Source organism: Danio rerio, chromosome 5 (genome assembly GCF_052040795.2).
Source record: "Danio rerio strain M-AB ecotype USA chromosome 5, GRCz13ab, whole genome shotgun sequence".
NCBI lineage: Eukaryota > Metazoa > Chordata > Actinopteri > Cypriniformes > Danionidae > Danio > Danio rerio.
The window spans coordinates 63,505,001-63,528,187 of record NC_141025.1 but is presented as its reverse complement, the minus strand read 5'-3'; the positions used below and the strand labels follow the sequence as shown (position 1 = coordinate 63,528,187).

The 23,187-nt window shown below is 34.9% G+C and overlaps 1 protein-coding gene and 2 long non-coding RNA genes across 4 annotated transcripts in view; 1 reads left to right on the top strand and 2 right to left on the bottom strand.

Moving 5' to 3' along the window:
- LOC137490176 (uncharacterized) overlaps positions 1 to 23,187 on the bottom strand; it is a 331,069-nt gene that overhangs the window by 119,069 nt on the left and 188,813 nt on the right. The gene's annotated exons all lie outside the window — the stretch shown is intronic.
- Positions 1 to 23,187, top strand: part of man2a1 (mannosidase, alpha, class 2A, member 1) — a 178,848-nt gene that overhangs the window by 13,187 nt on the left and 142,474 nt on the right.
- The window catches only part of LOC147844424 (uncharacterized), a 14,613-nt gene continuing 80 nt past the window's right edge, over positions 8,655 to 23,187 (bottom strand). The window contains exons 1-3 of one of the 2 annotated variants that reach the window (XR_015491892.1): positions 19,390 to 21,013; positions 11,363 to 12,765; positions 8,655 to 10,283 (exon numbers count right to left, since the gene is read on the bottom strand). This is a non-coding gene — a long non-coding RNA (uncharacterized LOC147844424). Of the gene's footprint in view, positions 10,284 to 11,362; positions 12,766 to 19,389; positions 21,014 to 21,645 lie in introns of those variants that run through there. The other variant, XR_015944617.1, reaches the window with a different exon arrangement.

Sequence of the window (23,187 nt, the reverse complement as noted above, 5' to 3'; positions counted from 1 at the left end):
ATATTTGACTGCATGTCACTGCATATCAAATGACTGAAACGATATAACTAGAGAAATCTCCACTGTGCTGCTGAGTGAGAGCGCTTCTCACTAAACAGCGCAGCATCGATGACGTAAGCATGCCCAGGCCTGATTGTGGTGTGAGTGCGGGCCGTCGGGGGAGACGGGAGACGGGAGGGGGGACATTTGCACATTTAGCAGACTCAAAATGAGGATAATTATGATGTCTTAGAACAGCTTGGACTATTTGGAATGACATAGAACTTTGGATTTTCCCACAGACTGTGACAGTTTGGAAAAGGTATGCGTAAATTTACACATGCCATTTTGTTCATTGGTAAATAAAGGCTGAGAAGTATTTTTTCCCCCACAATAATGACTCTTGTACATTGTTTTATTATCTTTTGGCAAAAGCCTGTGTCATTTCCGGCCAACAAAAATTTGCCAGTCAGAATTTGCCAGGGGTTTGAATAATTTTGGGCTTGACTGTATTAGGGCTGCAACAAAAGATTATATTAATAATCGATTAATCTGTCGATTAATATTTCAATTAATCGATGAATCGGATAAAAAAAGAGAAAAGCATTAATTTCCAACCCTTAATTAAAAACAGAACTAAAATCTTTAGAAAGTGAAACTGAATGTTATTTACAACTTTATTATCTGTTATTCACAGCTTATGCAGGTTCTGTTCACTAAAGTAGACTTCATTCAGCGGGCGCGCCTGCCCTCACTGTGGTAACAGTTGATGGTCAGCTCACATCATGTGTGATTTTGCGTTTGCAAATACATCATTACATTTATCACAAAGACAGAAGTGACATTTTTGAGGTGAATTAAATGTTTTAAATACAGCATGTGACTCTTTCAACACCATTTGGAGGTGTCCACAATGCTGAACAACGTATGTAAAACAACGTGAAGACTTATGCGGCCACTTTTGCTTCTCTCCTGAACTTAAAAATATGATTGACAGAATTGTAGAAATGCTGGATTAAGATCGTCTAGGGGGTCGAATCAAGATTGCAATCTTTTTACGATTAATTGTGCAGCTCTTCATAAACCCATGGTTGACGTCACGGATACTATGTCCATATCTTTTACAGCACGGATTCCCAAACTTTTTTAATCCGGGACCCACCTAGGCAAGTAATACAATCTCAAGACCCATCATAATATTTTAATATGAAAAAATTGGTAAAAAAATGTATCCATTCAAAGCAGTCAAATATATATGGTGTTTAGCTTTTTGGATTTTGCAATTTGATATGCACAAAATGATGCTCGACGTGCTTTTTGTGGGATGCTGGCTGCAACTGTGATCATTTTTTTGTTGACAAAGATACTCTTCTTTTTTCAGAAGAGAATATGATCAACCTTTGTTGACACATTCAGAATGTTTTGCTGTCAGGTGTCGTTTAAGGTTTAAGGATTTCATGCTAGCACTTGCAAGCTTTTCTAAGCATAAAAGACATTGCAGGACTTCCTCACCCTCTGGACCTCTGCCGGTAATAAAACTGAGATTGAGGGTAGGACTGATCATATTTCTGTGTGGCTCATTTTTAGATTTGGTTTGATATGAAGTCTGCGATGTCTTTTAGTTTTAAAAACTTTTCTATTTTAACAAACACTTTGTTGCTGCGGTCATGAGTGCAGCACTCTACTGACGTACACATGTGACAGTTCAAAACAAATGAGTCTGGCTCAGTCACAGGCCCGGCCCTAACCAGTTTGGCACCCTAGGCAAGATTTCAGGTGGCGCTCCATCACCTTGCAGTAAATTCCGCTGCTAGTGTTTAGTCATAAGAAACTAAATAGCTTTTTGATCGACTACTACAAGCTGGGAAATGTCAGATAAATATGCCAATGCAATTAACGTTATTGCTGAATAGATCTAATATTTACAAATTTTCTTGAGGAAGGGGGTAGTTACATTACTATTACTATTTTCCATAACATCTGTGCCCTTCCATAACATTAGGTGATGTTAAAACTAACAGATAACATTAGAGGTATTTATTGATTAGGAATCTGTCAACCTTGGAATGTAAAAAATATGGGACAACAAATAGCTTCAAATGAAAGAATACATAGCAAACATTAGAAAATACTGGTAATAAAATAAAAGGTTTAGCCTATTAAAATCAATGGCCTATACAGAAATTAAATAAAGCTATAAAATCTATTTCACTTTTAACTTTATTTGCATATTGATTAAAGTTACTATAGTTATTTAGTGAAGAGCAGCAGATGAATCTCTCATTGTGTTTTGTTTGATGACAAGAGGTGTTAATGTAAGAATGCACAGGTCTATAACGAAGCATTCGACTACTTCAGTAACTTGTTTGTGCTCATTTAAGAGAATATTAGTTGTGTTTAAGATAGACGGCAATAACTCAAAAACCTCTTAACCTAAAAAGATCTAAAGTGTGTTTCCTACAAAAAGACAAAGCTGGTTATGTTTCACAGCTGTCTTTTTCTTTTTTCCGCTCGACATTACGACGACTGCTCCGTTTGAGCCCTCGCAATCTACGTTTAGCCGGGAGAGTTCGTGCTGAGCGGAGCTTTCAGTAAGGGACTGTCAGAAAAGTGCTTCTCTTTTTTTTTTTTTTTTTTTTTTGTTTGTGTGTTTTTTGGGGGGGTTTTCTGGCTCCGTCCTGCGTGTTTTATTTTAAACACAACTAATGTCGTCGTAATGTCGAGCGGAAAAAAGAAAAAGACAGCTGTGAAACATAACCAGCTTTGTCTTTTTGTAGGAAACACACTTTAGATCTTTTTAGGTTAAGAGGTTTTTGAGTTATTGCCGTCTATCACTGAATGTGTTAGGATGGAATATCAAAAACAAAACCAACTTAACCGCGCTCATTTCTGGCACCCCCCTATCCAGCGCCCTTAGCATTTGCCTATACTGCCTATGCCACGGGCCGGGGCTGCTTAGTCATTTAATGAATGCTGATTCAGACTGTTTCAGTTCATGTGTTTTAACCTAAATGATTCATTTGAAAACAGAATTGTCTCTAAAGAGTCGTTCACTCATTATCGTACTGGTTTTGATTCACCGCAATGTAAATAAAGCTGCAGCTATGTGATGTTGCGCAACCCACCTTTGTTCACTGTGCGACTCACTAGTGCAGGGGTGTCAAACTCAATTCCTGGAAGGCCGAAGCCCTGCACAGTTTAGTTCCAACCCTGCTCCAACACACTTACCTGTAGGTTTCAAACAAGCCTGAAGGACTCAATTAGTTTGATCAGGTGTGTTTAATTAGGGTTGGAACTAAACAGTGCAGAGCTGCGGCTCTTTTGGAACTGAGTTTGACACCTGTGCATTAGTGGGTCACGACCCACAGTTTGAAAACCCCTGTTTACAGTCTATGGTAAACACCAGCACCAGGGACATTACGTCCTTCATTTCAAAACAGACCAAAAGTAGGATTTTGTAGTGATTTACCCTGCTATTTCTCCCTTTCTCGCCATGCATTTTTCCTCTAACAGTACCTCTGTTGAGGCACCTGTCTATGAGGCTCCAAACTCATTTTTTTTTATTTTTATAATCAAACGTCTCCGCGTCGCATGACGTGACGAATCGATTATAAAATTCGTTACTAATGCTTTTAGTAATCGATTTTAAACAATTTAAACGAATTGTTGTTGCAGCCCTAGACTGTATACATCTTTATATATTAGGGTTGCATGATCTGCAAAATCTGACATTGCAATTATTTTATTTTGCTGTGATACATAATGTGAAAGGAATAGAATTTCAGCAGATGACTTAAATAGCTTAATTTGGAATGCAATCTCTAATTTAGATTAATTAGGAATAATTTTGTAGAAGAGTGAATCAAACTAGTTGCAAGCATAAATAAGAGAGCAAAGACAACATTAAAATAAGCAGTGCTTTATGGTTTTCCAGAGTTAAACAGTAGTAATTCAGGTAGTAATTGAACAATCAAATGTAATTTAAAATGTAAAATAACACTGTACGGTCTTCATTGCTGATCAACTATAATCCCAACAGATACTGCAATGTGACTATTGCGAATGCACGTGTTATGCACGTAATGCGATTGTACAGCCCTAATATATTTGAATGTGTGTGTGTGTGTGTGTGTGTGTGTGTGTGTGTGTGTGTGTGTGTGTGTGTGTGTTTTGATTATGTTTTGACCAATTCACCACACCCTAGCGATATGAGGATGTGAGATTGTGTGGTTTCAAACACAAACGTGCCACATGTTTTTTTAGTGAATTCAGCTGCTCTTAGTCATGCTTATAAAAAGTCTTTCAGATACTTTTCAAGCAGAAATGTGAAGCTTGAATTTTTGTTCATGCGCTTGCATGAATTATTCATTAAACTTTTTTTTTTTATTAGTCATAGTTTAAATTGCTGTAATTGAATTCATTTTTGAGATGGGAATATTTGTCCAGACTGATGAATGTCTGGTCGTGGATCCTAGTGGTTGAATCTGCACTGTGTAAAAGCTGAATTTCATCTGGTATTAAGAGCTTTCCCGGATGATCAACAATTAGCCAGACATGATAGATTGTTGTTTACATCTGGAGGAGTTCAGCTCTGTTTACACCCTGTGTTTAGATGCTCTTTTATCAGTTAAAAGCAGATGACACTATACCGATGTAAAACGTCTTCCGAAGGTATTTTGAAAGCATGTTAGATAGGATTGTGTGTGGTTAAATGCATTTAAACAGTCAAAAAAGTAACTTGTCTGCCTACTGACAATGTTAAAGTACTTTTAACATACTTGTATTGTGGGGCGAGGTAGTGGCACAGTAGGTAGTGTTGTCGCCTCACAGCAAGAAGGTCGCTGGGTCGCGGGTTCGAACCTCGGCTTAGTTGGGGTTTCTGTGTGGAGTTTGCATGTTCTCCCTGCCTTCGCATGGGTTTCCTGCGGGTGCTCCGGTTTCCCCCACAGTCCAACGACACGCGGTACAGGTGAATTGGGTAGGCTAAATTGTCCGTAGTGTTTGAGTGTGTATGTGAATGTGTGTGTGGATGTTTCCCGGAGATGGGTTGTGGCTGGAAGGGCATCCGCTGCGTAAAAACTTGCTGGATAAGTTGGCGGTTCATTCCGCTGTGGCGACCCTGGATTAATCAAGGGAGTAAGGCAACAAGAAAGAAATACTTGTATTGTTGAAGTGAGATAGGTTCTTTAAAATATTGTAACAATGTTTGTTGTCATTTATGATTCTAACATGTTTTCTGGCTATCATTGCGGTAATAAAAGTTGTTTCTTTGTGTATCATTTTCTGTTTTCTTTTACAATAACATGTCGCACTGGAGCACAAAACCAGCCATAAGTGTATATATACATATTGTATGTATATACAGTGCTCAGCATGTAGAAGTACACCCCTCACAAATCTTTTAAATTCATATCTTTAATAGGACGCTAGACAATATTATATTTGTGCATATAGATTAGTCAGTACTGAAGCCGAATCTGGAGCTTATGTAACAAAATAACTTACAATAACGGTCCAAAAATTAGTACACCCAAATTTATATGTCTGCTTAAAATTAATATATCTTTTTAATAAATCAGTTTTTTTTTAAATGCATCAAAATGCATTGCCTATATTCATTGAGAAATGCATAAAAATATTAATTTCCAAAATAGGGTTTACTTCATTATGCTGAGCACTGTATGTTAATCAGATTTTAACATTTTATTATAAAAAATACAAAAGTATTATTAAATTATACAAAGTTCAACTTCTTATTTTTAGTCAGTTTGATTGATGTACAGTAAGTTGAGATGACTTGAAAAGTTCATTTGAATCAACAAAAATTGAAGGCAGGAAGAATTCTTTTTACAGTGAATGAGGGTTAAAAAACATCAAAATACTCAAAGATCACCTCTAAAGTCATCTAAATTAGGTGTTTAGCAATTTGTGTAGGGCTGCACAATATATTGTTTCAGCATCGATTGCAATTAATGCATTTGCAATAGTCACATCGCATAGATGTACAATGTTGAGTTGGGATTACATCTGAGCAGGAGTCACAGTTCAGAACACGAGATTTATGGGATTATTGCAGAGGTTTAGAGATTTAAGTAGTCAGACACAAGACATTTTACAAATTGGAAGTTTATTAAAGAACAATTGTGTTGAATTATTTATACATGAAAAACTTTTGCAGATTAATTTAACCCAATACCTAAGCTACCTAAATATTTATTATTAAGGAACAGGAGTTTCTTAGCTATTGACTAATAGCGGGAAGTGAGCCTAAAAATAAAATGTGACTATAATTTCTAGTAGTGCCATTCAATCATTAAATATAGAATGAAAATTATATTGTATTATTTAATTATGTAATTGTATAGCAGCATTCTCTCTCTCTCTCTCTCTCTCTCTCTCTCTCTCTCTCTCTCTCTCTCTCTCTCTCTCTCTCTCTCTCTCTCTCTCTCTCTCTCTGTATATATATACATCTTTCTCTCTTTCTCTCTCTCTCTCTCTCTCTCTCTCTCTCTCTATATATATATATATACATCTCTCTCTCTCTCTCTCTCTCTCTCTCTCTCTCTCTCTCTCTATATATATATATATATATATATATATATATATATATATATATATATTAAGGGTGGAGCCAAACCCGAATACGGTATTCGGAAAGGCACAAATAGCGTGTTTTTACGAATACTTATTTCGAACACTATATCAAAAAGCAGCGTTTCCTCATGAGACCACAGTGCATGCCCGCGTGAGTGAGTGAGTGAGTGAGTGAGTGAGTGAGAGAGAGAGAGAGAGAGAGAGAGAGAGAGAGAGAGCGAGAGAGCGAGAGAGACGCTCAGTCGGAGGGCGGGGCGGAGGTGTCTGGCACAATCTTCTCCACAGATACAGACAGAGAAGGCTCGGCTGAGCGAAAAAAATACTTGTCTGCATCACTATTTTTGTTAAATAGATTTTTGTACCTTAATTGGGTTCCAGATGCAGTTTATAAACTTGAAGCGGAGTTTGATTGGGATCGGGAAGTTTGCAATCGGGTGCTCTGTTTACGCAACTTTAGCTCTGTTAGCGCGGTAATTTAGACAATAGACTGTTGACAGAGTAACATTAACGTTCGTTTATAAAGGTTAAAATGATGGTTGTGCTGTTGTGTCGAATAGTATGCACTTATGGGAGTTATATGGTACGTCTACATTACTGTCTTTTGCAGACAGCAAGATATGCTATAGGCTAGTTAACCTTAGCATAGCTTCCCGTCACTTTTTATTAACTTGAAACTCCTCAAATACATTTGCGCACCCGAATAGAAAAAGAGTGAGACTGCTTCTGAGCCATTTCTTGGTCCTCCACCAGTCAAAAAAAAAAAATGTTCTTTGTGGAAGAATTTTACAGTCAGTGGTGCTGCAGATAAAACAAACTGATACTATAACGTTATAATGTGTGCAAAAGTGAAATCAGCAGAGTCAGAGATATTATACATCTGTTAACATCTCCTATGCATAATCATTCATTTCTTTTCGGCTTAGTCCCTTTATCAATCTGGGGTTGCCACAGTGGAATGAACCATCAATTTATCCAGCATATGATTTACGCAGTGGCTGCCCTTCCAGCTGCTACCCAGCACTGAGAAACATCCATACACTCTCTTTCACACACATACAATAGGAACAATTTAGCTTACCCAATTCACCTATATTGCATGTGTTTGGACTGTGGGGGAAACCGGAGCACCCGGAGGAAACCCACGCCAACATGGGGAGAACCCAGTCATGGCTCGAACCAGCAACCTTCTTGCTGTGAGGCGACAGTGGTACTCACTGTGCCACTGCGCAACCTTCTATGTAATGTATTATCACATGCACTAAAAGCATCCTCTCCTGATACTGTCTGTGAACCCCCCACAAGCATCAATCCCCTCAATCAGCACAGCTATGTTCTGCTAAATCCTCCACAAGCACCAAACCATCAACACAGCCACATTCTGCCCCAGCAAGTCAGTTTCAAACATAAAAAACAAAAAAACAAACAAACTTTGTGTCTGTTTTGTGGCAGGCACATGATAATAGCAGGGCTGTATCTTTTAGTATTATATAGAATACTATTGTTCTGTCAGATCCCCCAGGCAGGGTTTTATTTAGATTTATTTTGTTAATTTTAGTTTTTGGAATTCTGTCCATTGGAAAGAAGTTCTTTCAGAAGAAGAACAGTTTTTTGAAGTATTATTTGTTTTTATTCTGTCTATTCAGTGTCCTTCAACAAGAACGGTGTTGGTGGGGTTCATAATATTCACAATGGTATTTTATTAGTTGTTGGTTTAACCATGGATGAGATAATGTTTTTGAACATGTGACAAGAAATGTCATTGAAAAGAAAATAACATAGAAACCAACAACCAATATTGCATATCTATAATTTATATAATGGGTATAATTAAACAATACTTTCACTATAACGTAAATAAGAAGTGTAATAGAAAAAATATATATTTTTGCGCCATTTTGAATTTTACTCGAATACAAATACAAATACTTTTCCACCCCTCAACAAATACAAATACAAATACCGGCTGCTCCGCACATCCCTAATATATATATATATCTTTCTCTCTCTCTATATATATATATGTATATATCGCAGAAAAATTAATGACAATGTCAGATTCTTTTCAATATCGTGCAGCCCTAATTCGTGTTACTCTTCAAAAATTGAGTTTAGATTTATTTACAGTAGGAAATCTACTTCATGAAGCATGATCTTTACTTAATACACTAATGATTGTTTGGCATAAAAGAAAAATCAATTATTTTAAGACAAAAAATATACCTATTCACCAAAACTTTTGTCTTCCGGAGTCACATATGTAAATTTCTCAAGCTTATTTTGCAACATTAGACTGAAAGATCAGAGGAACTCGCCAATAAACCGTCACCTCAACGAAACAAGGAAAGTGGTCAAAATTGGACCACAAATATATCAAAACAATAGTTGTAAACACAAATGTGTCTTCCTCATCCACTTGTGGTCCCAATACAATCTTAATACTGCTAGCAAGCAGGGCTTCAAATCTCTTGTGATCACTCAAATCAGGCGTTCAACAAAGAAAAAGAAGCAAGAGTGTAAAGTGCTGAAAATAATGAGCAATTTCCTCACTTTCTCTTACATTTTTATCTAAGCAAAAAACAAAATACAATAAAATAATACAGGAAGGTGTTGTTCATGTTGTGTATCTCATCCTGCGAGCTAAATTACCATCAACATAAACATGTTGCAGGCTCACTGTATTTAACATCTAAAACCTTTCGTAAATCACTGCTGTCAGGAAATTTACTGTGTACACTGTAAATGTGATCTGTTCAGATGACCTTACTTACACTTTTTGTCCACTTGTTATTGTCTGAGACCGCTATTAGCAGGTTTAAACAAGGTCATATACACCTCTTTGTTGGATTCTTGTGTGTGTTGTTTGAAAGTCGTCATGACAACAAAGATCTAAGATTTCATTATATACAAAAAAGGTCAACAAGAACAAGTCTAATATTTACATGGCTATACTTTATACAAGTTTGTCTGTATTTTGTGCACTGTAAAAATACTAGGCTCCATACAGTCAAGGAATTTAGAAATTAAGTACACTTATTAGTTTTTACAAATTAAAGTGGATTGAACCTAAAACAATTAAGTTGTCACAAAAAAAATTGTGTTTCAGCTCGTTTTAAAGAGCCCCTGTTATGCATAATAAAAGGTCAAATTTTGGTTTTGGGGTTCTGATATGCATGCAGGGTCAAAAAACTCTTTTATTGTCTTATAATATGCATTTATTTTTACCTTATTATCCCAACGACTCCGGTATGATTCGTTCTGCAATTCATTTGTTCCAAACCCCTCTGGCACAATGCTAATCTGCGCTGGTTGGTCTGATGACCCAGTCTGTCGCAATTGGTTTACTGTGTTTAGCACGAGACAGAGAGAAAAGCCCACCACAGCTTATCAACATTGTTGAAGTAGCCAGAGAGTATATGTGTAATCCCAATGCAGGAGTGCATTGAAGCAATGCAGTTAAACACCAGCATATTACTCTATTCTTAGCCATAAGTAAAAACAACACACATTCAGTATTATTATTATACATAATCCACACAGTGGCAAAAGTTGAACTTTTTTGAAACTTGACCACCGCACGTGTGTAGGAATGGCTGACGGTGGCCAAAGCAATGACAAACGGCAGAGAATAGTGAGCTCACAAGCGCATTTAAACCCGTAAAGAAAGCAGCACATGTCGCGTTTTCAACGTGGCTTTAGACGCAATATGTGAACTAGGGTTGTAACAATATACCGGTATGACGGTCTACCACGATTTGAACGTGCACGATTATCATACCATGAACAATTGCATATCAACGGTTTTAACCCTTAAAGACCGAGACAGCCGCCCGCGGCTAAAAATACTTATTGCTCTTAAATGTTTAATAACTGTTGATCCGCTGATCCGATTCATACAATTCAAAGATTGGCATAAAGAAGAGAATCTCAGCTTTCCAGTGCTGTATCACATAACATTCGGACTTTCAGAGGCTCCGGAATCAGTGCGTTTACGTCATCAAAATTTGACAACGCTGATTTGACAAAGAAACACTCGTCACTGTGTCTCTGGATAAACCAGACATGATACATTGATGCATTGTCCCTCCTCCATGCCCAGATTGGTTCAAACTCGCTATATCACAACCAATAAGCATAGGTTTCGCTTTTGTTTGTGGACCAACAATGAGCTTTTTGAACAACACTGAATGAGAGATAGGCATACATTTATGCGCGGCTAAATAAAACGCAAAAAAAAAGTTTTGCATGAAATAATTCTCATACTAAGTACTTTTGCATGCACAGCAGCACAGAAACATGACAAAACAGTGACACAGCAAAGACGAACTGCTGCTCTTGCTGTTTTCAAAAGACGCAAATGAAGGTGAAGCTGTTTGTCTGCATTGCAGACAACCATATCCAAATCCTTATCCACAGACAACCATATCCATGCTGGCACATAAAACCTAAGGATGTTCCATATTGAATCTAGTTTCGTTATGTAACTATTTATAGTATAGTAAATATTTATATCTATTTTTTTACTGAGGATTTGCACCATGTTTATTTGGACTTTATTTGGACTTTGACACATTATTTATTATTCTATTATTTTTTTATTTGTTCATTGTAAGTGGTGTTGTTTATAGTAACTGAAAATATATTATTTGGAAAAAGTCAAATTTGCTTCACTGTTCTATTATTTTGTAACATTTTTAACATACCGTATACCGTGAAACCGTCAAACCTTGGTATTGTTTTAGACGATTATCATACCGTAAAAAATTCCTACCGTTACAACCCTAATGTGAACATAAAGAGTTAATCAGATACAGTACAAGCTGCGTAAAGCGATTACAGTAACAAAACACAATTAAATGCATTTTTTACAAACTAAAGAAAATAAGGAGGCAACCATTTTAATCGCACTTACACTGGTAAGATGGAGAAAGAAACGGATCCATGAACTGTGTACTGCTACAGTTCCATACATCAGTAGTCTTTTCTGATCCTTCCTTTAACAAACAGCTGACAAATCCTTTGTTGCAGGGTAGATTATTGCGTTAATCACTAAAACGTTCATATATATTCATTCATGATTAGTCCCACACACACACAAGCACTTCGCTAGTGTTTGAAGGGAAAGGCGCGTTTATGTTTTACTAGATCCGGCACTTCATATTTGTTGTTTCATGAAGACTTCATTACGAAAAGGCTAAAGATCCGGACGAATGACGAATCTTTTATTTAAAAATCGTTATTTTCAAACAAGGTGCACTTTCAGATTTAAACATCAGCTGGATGTTTTCATTCACATAGAGCTGTGTTGATTACCGCATCAAAAGGTAATTTTCAAAAACTCATACTAAAAATGAGTAGTTTGAAGAAACAGTGAACGTGCTTTTTTTGAGTGTGCCCTGCAAAAAATGCTGGGTTCCACACAATCGATTTGTGTTGGGACAACATGAAGGATTCAAATTAACATTAGTTTTTACAAATTTAAGTGGATTTAACATAAAAATGTTGTTGTCCCCCCCAAAAAAACAATAATTGGGTTGTTTCAGCTCATTTTAAATATGTAGGTTGTACAAAACGGCAAACATCGTATCTCTTTTTTTGAGAGCATTTTGGCATTTTCCATAGTGTCAGTGCTTTTTTCTGATTTTCAGCTTCATGAATGGCTATGAATAGAAAAAGGGATGTACAATAATGCTGGTGATAGCTGAACTTGTCTTAAACTCAGCTGATTTTTTTCCTAAGGTATTTCATTAGTGTGAGAATATAGAATTGATGTACGCTTCCTCTTAAACAGCCAAACTTAACACAAAGTAGCTAAAAATTTTGCAAAGCAACCTACAGAAACAGGTTTTTTTTACTTGACTCTCACATGTGAATATGCTAAGTCTGCAATTCATGTTTTGTATTCAATATGAGCAACTGCAAGATAGAAATTGTCTTTGAAACTCACTGAAAATTAGTCTGATTGCTATTACCAAAGTTATTGCATGTATAGTTGAAGTAAGAATTAGTAGCCCTTCTGAATAATTATCCTATGTGTATATTTTTTTCCCAATTTCTGTTTAACGAAGAGAAGATTTTTTTTTAGCACAATTTCTAAACATAATAGTTTAAATGACTCTTTTCTAATAACTGATTTATTTTATCTTTGCCATGGTGACAGTAAATAGTATTTGACTACATATTTTTCAAAGCACACTGTAAAAAATTTTAAGCCAGTTCAACAAAAAAAATCTTAGTACTAATTTCCTTCTGTTTTTTCTTGTTTACTCAACTTTTGAAACCATCAGCTACACTGACTGAAAATAATTTGTCAGTGAAACAAAAAATGTCTAGTTGAGTCAACTTAACATTAGTAGTTTTCTGGAAACCTGCACCTGCAGCACAACAAATATTTTTAAGTTGTGCAAACTGAACATTTCTTGTCTGCAGGACTGAAATGACAGAAGTTGAGTGAACAAGAAAATACAAAAGGAAATTAGTACTAAGAAATTATATGTTACCAGAGCAAAAGTTGTGTTAACTGAACATTTCTTGTCTGGATGGCCTGAAATGACAGAAGTTGAGTGAACAAGAAAATACAAAAGGAAATTAGTACTAAGAAATTATATGTTACCAGAGCAAAAGTTGTGTTAACTGAACATTTCTTGTCTGGATGGCCAAAAATGACAGAAGTTGAGAGAACAAGAAAATACAAAAGGAAATTAGTACTAAGAAATTATATGTTATCCGAGCAAACACACATGGCTCTGTTTTTTTAAGTTGTGCTGACTGAACATTTCTTGTCTGAATGGTCTGAAACTACAGAAGTTAAATGAACCAAAAAAATACAATTGGAAATTAGTACTAATAAATAAAATGTTATCGGAGTAAACACACATGGCAAAAAAAGACATACATTTTACCAAAACATTCATTTTCTTGCGGTTCTTCACTAAAGTACAAAAACAAGGTAGTGTATCTGTAAAAAAAAAAAAAAAAAAAAAAAAAAACAAACACTAAGTCAAATTAATCACAATTATATTAAATATATAACAATTACAGCACATCTCTGAGACTACCTCACACTATCAATTTTAATAACCTTAGAATATCCCATAAATTATTCACAACACCCTGCTGAAAAAAACAGCGTAAGCTGGTAAGGTATGTTTTGATGCTGGTCTCAATGCTGGTTTTGCTTGTCTCAATGCTGGTCTTGCTGGTTTCAGTGCTGTTTTTGCTGGTCTAAGTGCTGCTCCTGACCAGCATTGAGACCAGCAAGACCAACATTGAAACCAGCATTAGGACCAGCAAAACCAGCATTAAGACCAGCAAGACCAACATTGAAACCAGCATTAGGACCAGCAAAACCAGCATTAAGACCAGCAAAACCAGCATTAAAACAAGCAAGACCAGCATACCAGCATCAAAACATATACCTTCCCAGCATATGCTGTTTTTTTTTTGTTTTTTTTCAGCAGGGCAATTAGAGCAATCAATCTGAATTACTAGTTGCCTTGAGATATAAATCTTAGTATTTTGTAGTAATTCATTTCAAAATCTATACTTGCATAATTACGTTTTGTGCTGGTACCTTGGCTGGTCATGGATAAATATGATATTAAAACTGCCAGTAAAGGATCTTACTTTAGTAATAAGTGTTCCACTGTATACACCTTCAGTTCAAAATGAACGATTTATTACTATTATTTTGGTTTTGATTTGATTTTGTTTGCTTAATATAATAATAAGCAGTTGGAATATACGCGCTGTCACTTTAAGAGCCACCCTAGATAGTAAAATACACTTGGACCAGTTCCAGCTAGATTCGCTGCCGCATCCGAGCCAGAATCGGCCCGCGAGTAATGTGCGCTGCAGCCCGGAGCTGGCGCAACTCAATATACCTTGATATAAAACCTTTTGATATTATATTGGTACTTGATACATGGTATTACAACCATTTGAATTTATATACCAGCAAACGCAGGCTATAATGTAAAGGCAAAGTGTAGGCACTGCGTTCAACCTTTGAATAAAATGCAAACAGCATACATATCCAATAACAAAAATTATCAAACAAAGGACAAAATAAATAATAATAATAAACATTTATTGATTGCAATAAACAAATAATACTAAACTTGAATAAAATATTTTGTAGTGCACAAGTAATAATAAAACTACACAATAAAGACACACAGGAAGATTTAAAGACAAAATCTGAAATTGCACACATACACAGAAGTTTTTAAAACAACCCTGTTTTCCCAATAGACTTGAATTAAAAAATTGTACAAGACACATCTTAAAACAGCTTAATTTTATATAAACCTGAATATAGAAACCAATTTAAGATATAGCAAGAAACATCTTACAAATACCCATGACAATATGTAAAATATACAAGTCAAAATTGTAAAAAGAACTGCAGAATTCTTAAGAAACATTTTTAATAAATGTAATAAATAAAACATAATAATACATTTAAATGAGTGAGATGATATATATATATATATATATATATATATATATATATATATATATATATATATATATATATATATATATATATATATATATATAATTTGACTTGTATATCTTTATATGTCTTGTGCAATTTTTTATTAATATTTTTATTATATTATGTTAATTAAAAATGTATTAAGATGCTTTTTCAGAATTTAGCATATTGTCATTTTATATATATATATATATATATATATATATATATATATATATATATATATATATATATATATATATATATATAATTGCAAATAAAAGAAACAAATTACCCAAGTATCAGGGAACATCTTAATTCACTTAAAATGTTGTTTAAAAAATAAATTATTGATGTAGACATTTGACACATTAGCTTTCTCTTCTTCCCTCCTTCCTCCAGCCCTGTCAGAAGCACGTTGTAGCCACCTTGTAATGCATTTTTCCACTTCTTTATCAGTGATGTGGTATGGACATTTCTCCTCACTACATCTGTGATTAAAAGATAAACAAACAATTAGTAGTGAAAAAGTACAAATGAAAAAAGAAAGATGCTTGCTCTCATATAAGTACAACCTAAATGGGACTATATATAGATGTTTTGTTCCTTTGATTAATGATTCAAAGAAATACACAGATGGAACTGCCCCTAATTGTACTGAAATGTATATTTAAAACCAACTTACTGAATAGACAGTCCTAAGGGAGAGTGCATGAAAGCCCACATTTTGGTTTGCCCTGCTCCAGTTAATTTGTTCAGCCAAAAAGTGAGCCAAAAGCTTTCCCGGGACACACCAAACTACTTAGTGGAAAACACCAATGATTCCAAAGTAGGCTACCTACGAAGCAAAAAAAAAAACACATAAATAAATAAATAAATAAATAAACATAAAACACTTAGAAATAAGCAAGAAACTTACCAGTTTATTCATTTGTTCGGGCTGCTCGTTTAGTTGATTTTCAAGTTTTTCCAAATCAAATTGGACAAAGAAAGGTCAAATGTGTCTACATCTGGAATTTCATCACGTCTGTTTTGGTTTTGCTGATTTGTGAGAATCAGGCACAGTTGCTGCTTTATGACGTAACATGATTTTAAAACTTTTTTTCAGTCGTGCTAAAAAAGAAAAATAACAAATTAGTATAAATCAACCTGTTGCTTATTCTCATGCAACTTGTGTAAATACAACAGTGGGTTAGACACTGCTGATATTCTCTAGTTGATCTTTACTTTCTAGCTGCATTAAGCCATTACAAATTTAGTGACGTCTTGAATTCTTACAAAGACATGACGAGTTGCAATAAGTTGTCTTGATCTCCGACTGCACTTGAACAAGGACTGTAAATGTTCATAGGTTTACTGGAATGTACAGCATCTGTGCATCTTGATGGTGGTCTTAAGGATCCTGCCATAGTCATTGGTGGTGATGGTACTTGCGGTGCTGCATCAATTTCTGAAATCTTCATATCAGTTTTTTCTCCAGCCTCTTTGTTCCAAATAATTTCTCTTCATCACGTTCACTATAGTTGTGTCTTTAATGCCCCTTGATCAGATACATTTACAAAACAAAACATTATTTTAGTATAGTGCAGGGCACTAGATCAATGACAATGGCAGTGTAATACATCAATGACATAATGTTGACAGTATGTGTTTAAAATAATTGCAAACAAACCTGTTCTTTCTTTAGGTGTATGACGGACGATCATCGTCCTCATCTGTCTGCAAGCCAAGCTGAGTCGAGCTTCCTCATGTGTGTCTATAATAAAACATCACATTGTTGTTAACCTCCCCCCAAAAAGTTAAAATCCTGAAATACTAACAAAGTTAATTAATGGCTATAATACCTATGGTGTAAATAATCAGCACACTGAAGGTTGCACAGGATTTATTCAGAGATTCATGCAGAGAGACAGCCTTATGAATCTTAGACATAGATTTGTAAGATGGCCAAGCACATGCATTATTCGGTACCCATGAAGATTAACCTACCATTGTGGAAAATGTTTGATGATGATGATAGCCAATAACAATAAACCATTTCAGCTGTTTGTGAAGCAATTAGTAATGTAAAGTCTGAAAAGCTCAATCTATGTTGAAAATGTATCAGCAGTTTACAGGTTATAATGGACTTTAATCACCCAACTATAACATGCCTATTCACATGTTCATAAGAATGTGCTATTGGTCTCTGTGATGTGCTACAAAATGACCTCACTAACCTTTGTTAAACAAGAACAGTAAGACTTAACCGAAAAAATATTCATTTATACCCATTCATTTAAATCAGAAAGTATAACTGTCAATAACCAAAAAATAAAACCCATCAAAATCTGCTTTAAGAAATTTAGTTTTACATGTGCAAATTACAACTTGAACATAAGATATAATTGAGGCTAACACATATAAATTAAAGCACATACTAATATATTTCTCTTAATAATAGAATGATAATTTAAAGAGAACAGTAAACGATCACTGATGCACTGCATAAACAAGTTAAACAATAACTTAACAATAACCTAACACTGTGAAAATGTTTTAAGCATTAAATTCGCAAAGTATACAGTATACAAGCAGCAAAAACCTTACCTTTCTGACCGGAATCCACTGTTTTAAAACGCCAAACTTCTTTTTCTTCTTGTGATCATCATAGCGGTTGGCAACCAGCTTTTGGAACATTACCGCCACCGTCTGGATTGGAGTTTGGACCAAGAGTTGACTCACGCATGTGTTTCTTATGAAACCATACTTCTGCTTAAAAAAAATCAGTCTGCATGGAAGCGTGCTATCTCGAAAATAAGCGCATTTTACACTGTTTTCCCTAGATGATATATATAATCCATTTATAAATAATATTGTTTTGTTTGCATCTAAACATTGCGACCATCCACACTAAATGTTTTTATTATTTTGTTGCTGTTGTACCATATATATTTTCTCAAATTATCATTAAACGTGGAGCTAACAAATTACTAGATAAAATAAGAATTTAATCGGTTGTCATCAGTTACACAAGCCGAGTCCTTATACGAGCCGAGACAGACTCGGGCCAGATAGGGTTAACAGGAATCTGGCCAGTGTTTACAGCTGCATCACAAACGCATGTGCGCGAGCGAGCTGCGGGCCACACTCCGCCCGTATAACACTCGTTGATGCCGAGTTGGAGCCGGAGGCGCCGAAGGGCAGCCGAGCTCGGGCCAATTACTTCCTGCTACCCGGGGCATGGATATGATTTACGGCAACACAAATATTCATTCACTCTTATCACATAACAAAGAGAGATTATGTGAATAATCACTAAGCGCCGCATCTGCACACATTTTTGCGCGTATATGATGAACATTTAGGAGGACAAATTTAGATGAAGTGTCTTAAACAAAGAACTACAATCTTTGCACACTTACTAATAAGATTGCTCTTCCACGGCTTGCCTCTTACCCCACCGAAGTACAATGCTTCCAGTTTCTCCCGCCTGAGACGTTGACGTTACGTAAGCGCAACCATCGTAACGAGGGCGTGGTTTAGCTCAGGACAGAATGATGCTATATCGTCCTTTGAGAAACATATTTTTGAGTGCGTGGTTTATTTTTAAATATTGGCATATCAAAGTATGCCTTTCTTTTTTTAAAGGGTAATGAATAAACACGAGATGATAATGTGTGTGCAAGCTTATTTCTGCAAATGTGCACCAAATAAAGTTAAATTGCAAATGAAAAGTTTCAAATAAAGTTACTATAAGTATTGTAGTGTTTTTTGTTGTTTTAATAACAATGTGAAGAATAACGATATTTATTATTGTATTAATAATAATAATAATAATAGCATTTTCACTTAGCATTTACTTTTTAATACAAACCATGAAAGGTTCTATACTCATTCATTCATTTTCTTGTTGGCTTAGTCCCTTTATTAATCTGGGGTCGCCACAGCGGAATGAACCGCCAACTTATCCAGCAGGTTTTTACGCAGCGGATGCCCTTACTGCCCCAACCCATCTCTGGGAAAAGGTTCTATACTGCCATTGATAATTTTTTTAGAATATTTAACATGTTTGAAACCTTTTCAATCAACAAAAGGTTATGCTACTTGTATATTCATTGCATTAAAAAAGTCAGAGATTGACTTAACACAAAAAAACAAGTTGGCAGATGCTTTTTTGAATGAACTAGCAAAGTGTTGCTCACAAAACTCATCTTTTTAACTTAATGAATAAAATCTTTGTTTAAGTTGATTGAATGTGTTAAATGAAGTTGTACAGACTTTTTTACAGATTTTTGCTGAACCAACAAAAAAAATCAAGCAATTTCAACATTTGTCAAGTTGGATTTTTTACAGTGCACTAGTATTCAGCTTAAAGTGATATTAAAAAGCTTACCCAGGTTAATTAGATTAACTAGGCTTAGTTAGGGTAATTAGGCAAGTTATTGTTCTGTAAACAATCTGAAAAATATTGTTTAAGTGGGCGAATAATTTTGACCTTAATGTTTAAAAAAATAAAAACTGATTTTATTCTAGCTGAAATAAAACAAATAAATAAACTAATACATTGTTTGCAATAATTTATGAACAAATCTGTGCTGTTGTTTGTGTTGTAATCAAAGAGGGCATTTCGCAGAACCAGGAAATGCTTTGGGTTAACTAGAAAACATGTTTTTGAAAATGTTTGCAAGGTCAGCTGTCTTTGAGATGCATGTCAGATATTCGTCAAAGAAAAAAAACAACATTTATACACTTCTTTTAAGATGTTTTTTTCTGTTTCTGAATTTCTGTTCATCTTAAAAGAGATATAAGTTTAATATAACTTCACTTTAAACATGAATTGCACATTGTTACTTTGACCCCATCAGGAACGAAAGTAACACAGGAGTGGGTCAAAAGTAACAACACTATTTACTATATTTATTGGCTTACTTTTTGCATTTAAAAACTGAAATTTGGACCCAACCTGCAGTCACGTGATATCTGGCAGCTCCAAGGGTTGCATGCCATATTTGCTGTTACAGCCTGGAAAACAAATGTTTTCAGGCCTTCGAGAAAATTGCTTTGTAATTTTCGTCCAATGTTACTTTCATCCCGCTCTCCCCTGACATCCTTTGGAGGAAATAAAAAACAAGTACTATTAAAGTAAATAGTTACAGGTTTTAAGCTTTATGCATAATCTTATTTTCTATTCAATAGAACAAATTATCTCAAATATGTCTAGAACAAGCGGAGGATGAGTAAATAAAGACAGAATTTTCATCTCTTTAAAAACAGCATGAGATGTGACACTAGGGCTGTGCAATTAATCGAATCGCAATCGCAATTTGAAACGATGTGATTAGCTAATCGCAAGAGGCTTCGATATGAATTTTGTATTTACTTTTCCGCTGCCCAGAGCAAATACGTTCATGGTGTCTGTGTATGACAGTCTTACTAGCCAATTAAGTGTGTGCAGTTTATTTATTTATTTATTTAAATGCTACTCATTGGATGTAACGTCATTCAATGCGACTATAGTCATGACTTTATGGAGTGCTTATGACCTACTAACTATTCTTTGCTTTAAGAACATGTAGAACATGTAACAAATTTATGCAGAGTTTAGATTACATGATTTTAGCCCTGATTTTGAATCGCCGACAGGTTTTAAGAAATTACCGACAATTGCCTGAAATCACAGAAAAATTGGTGCTCGTTCACGCAATTAACAATCACACAGTAAGAACTATTTAGGATGCAATATGATAGAATTCCAGATGAGTCGCCGATGGCAGTGAGATATTTGGCATGCTAAATATCTGGAGCTGTTGGCGATTCAAACCATGCCTTGTGAAAAGTTTTTTTATTGAAAATAACATCCACGATCAAGTCTCAAGTCTCTAAAGCTAAAGCCTTCTTTTTCCATTATGTAATTAATAACGAAAGCTATATTACGTGACCTCATGTTGTTTCCATGTCATTTCTCGCGTTTGTTTGGTTGTGTGTCGTAGTTTGGACAAAGTTGTCAGTTATTCTTCCTGTTTTTAAAATCATGCAGTTTGAAGTCAAGCATCCATTTTTATTTGCGCTTACAGTTTGCTCTACAGAAAAATTTGTGTTTCATTTCTGAGTATTTAAAAACAAATTTGAATAAGTGTTTAAGTAAATTAAAATCTTTTCAATTCCTTTTTTGAACTAACACTCGCTGCATTTTAGCAATAAGAAGCTACGAAACAGATTACTGAGCTGAAGCTTGACTACAAAATTAAATCACAAATAAAATCGAAATCGCAATATCTCTCAAATAATAATTTGAATCGATTAGTATATTTTCTCCAAATCGCACAGCCCTATGTGACGCAGTGTTCAAAGAAACACCCTTTACAACATGGTTTTACAATGAAAATGATCTTACAGATGTGTATATTTATAATATATGTAAAATAAATAATAGATATAATAATTATTTATGCAAAAACCACTGTTGTCATTTAATAACTAACCTTTTATCATGAATCCTTTCCAATTTCTTTGTAAGCAAACATTGCCAGGTGAATAAACATTCACACACACACACGCACACACACACACACACACACACACACACACACACACACACACACACACACACACACACACACACACACACACACACACACACACACACACACACACACACACACACCAAACTGCTAGCAGCAGACATAAGCCATGCATTGTTTGAATATATTATTGGAGTTTCTAGTAACCTGACCTGTTTTTTTGTTCACCTCATTTGCACATGGTTGTTTCTTGTTCAAAATGTAAATTTAAAATTTCAACAAAATGTTTGCATGCAGCAAAAACAGACCTAAGTTTAACTCATAATCCACATTAAAGTCATTTTGATAATAAAACATACTTGACCATGTTTAAAACTGAAACCAATTAGTGCCCTCAGGATAAACCACTCCTTTTAGTGGAAAAACAGGTTGTTGGACAGTCATGCTTTTTTATTATAACAAAGTGTGGTAACTGTCAGCTTTGGAATGTTGCTTAACCTGGCAACTTAAAACTCCTAGTTATTTGTTGCTGAATTATTTTCTTGAACTTATTTGAATGTGTTTGGACAGCTGTAAACACATCCACTCTCAACGTTTGTAAATACAGGACAACTGTCATGTTCATTAACCTTTAATGTGGGCTTAAAATGACATGTAATTATTACTAAAGTAGGAGCTTCTGTTTTCTGGGTTTAGGTGTGTGTAAATGGTGAAACAGTGGGAGTGTTTGTGAAGCGTACTGATTGTGTTGCAGAAATGACACACTTTTAAATACTGGTCAGTTTGCTAAGACATATTACAGTGTCCTTAACTTGTTACACATTACTTGGACTGTAATATTAGTGTAGTAACCTAAATAATGAACAATTTTGTGAAATAACCCTAAACCAAACCCTAATTGTAAACTTAGCCCTATAATAGGTACAAGATAATTTTTATTAATACAGGTGCATAAATGTATGTTTACACAATAACAGGTACACAGTAAAATAAAAGGTAATCTTTATTATTTTTTTTTCATTAACAGTAAAACTATTTTGTAATGGCTCATAGTTTATTAGATTAAAAATATAGTATAAAACGATATGAGTCATTACAATACGCTACGGTGTTACAATTAGGGTTGAGTGATGTCAACCAATTCTAATGTGAAACATTGCGATGGACGATAGCATCATCGTCGTAGGTGGCGGTAAATTAATTATTTCTAAATAAATAATTCAAAAATTCATAATGAATAAGTTATTTGTAGCCTTCCATTTCAACTACCTGACCCGCGTGGTCTTTGTTTTACGCATAATTAAATAATAAATAAATAAAGATAACTTGCACATAAATTACCACCTGTCAATCACTTTTTCTTTTTACTCTGGCATGAATAGGCAGAGTGATCTGTGTCTTTATAATGGCGTCGACAAACTTGATTGATTAAAAAAGGTGCACAACCAACAGCAACTAACCAACAGTATCTGAGGTTTTCGCTAAAATTACGAGTCGTTAGATAGAGACAAGATTAATTAAATCTTACGTTTAACAAGTATAGACGTGATCCAGCGGTAGCCAAAATCCTTTTTTGTCAACAATTGTTTTTATTATTCCAGTTTTTGTTTCATAAAGAAAGGATACAGCATATGA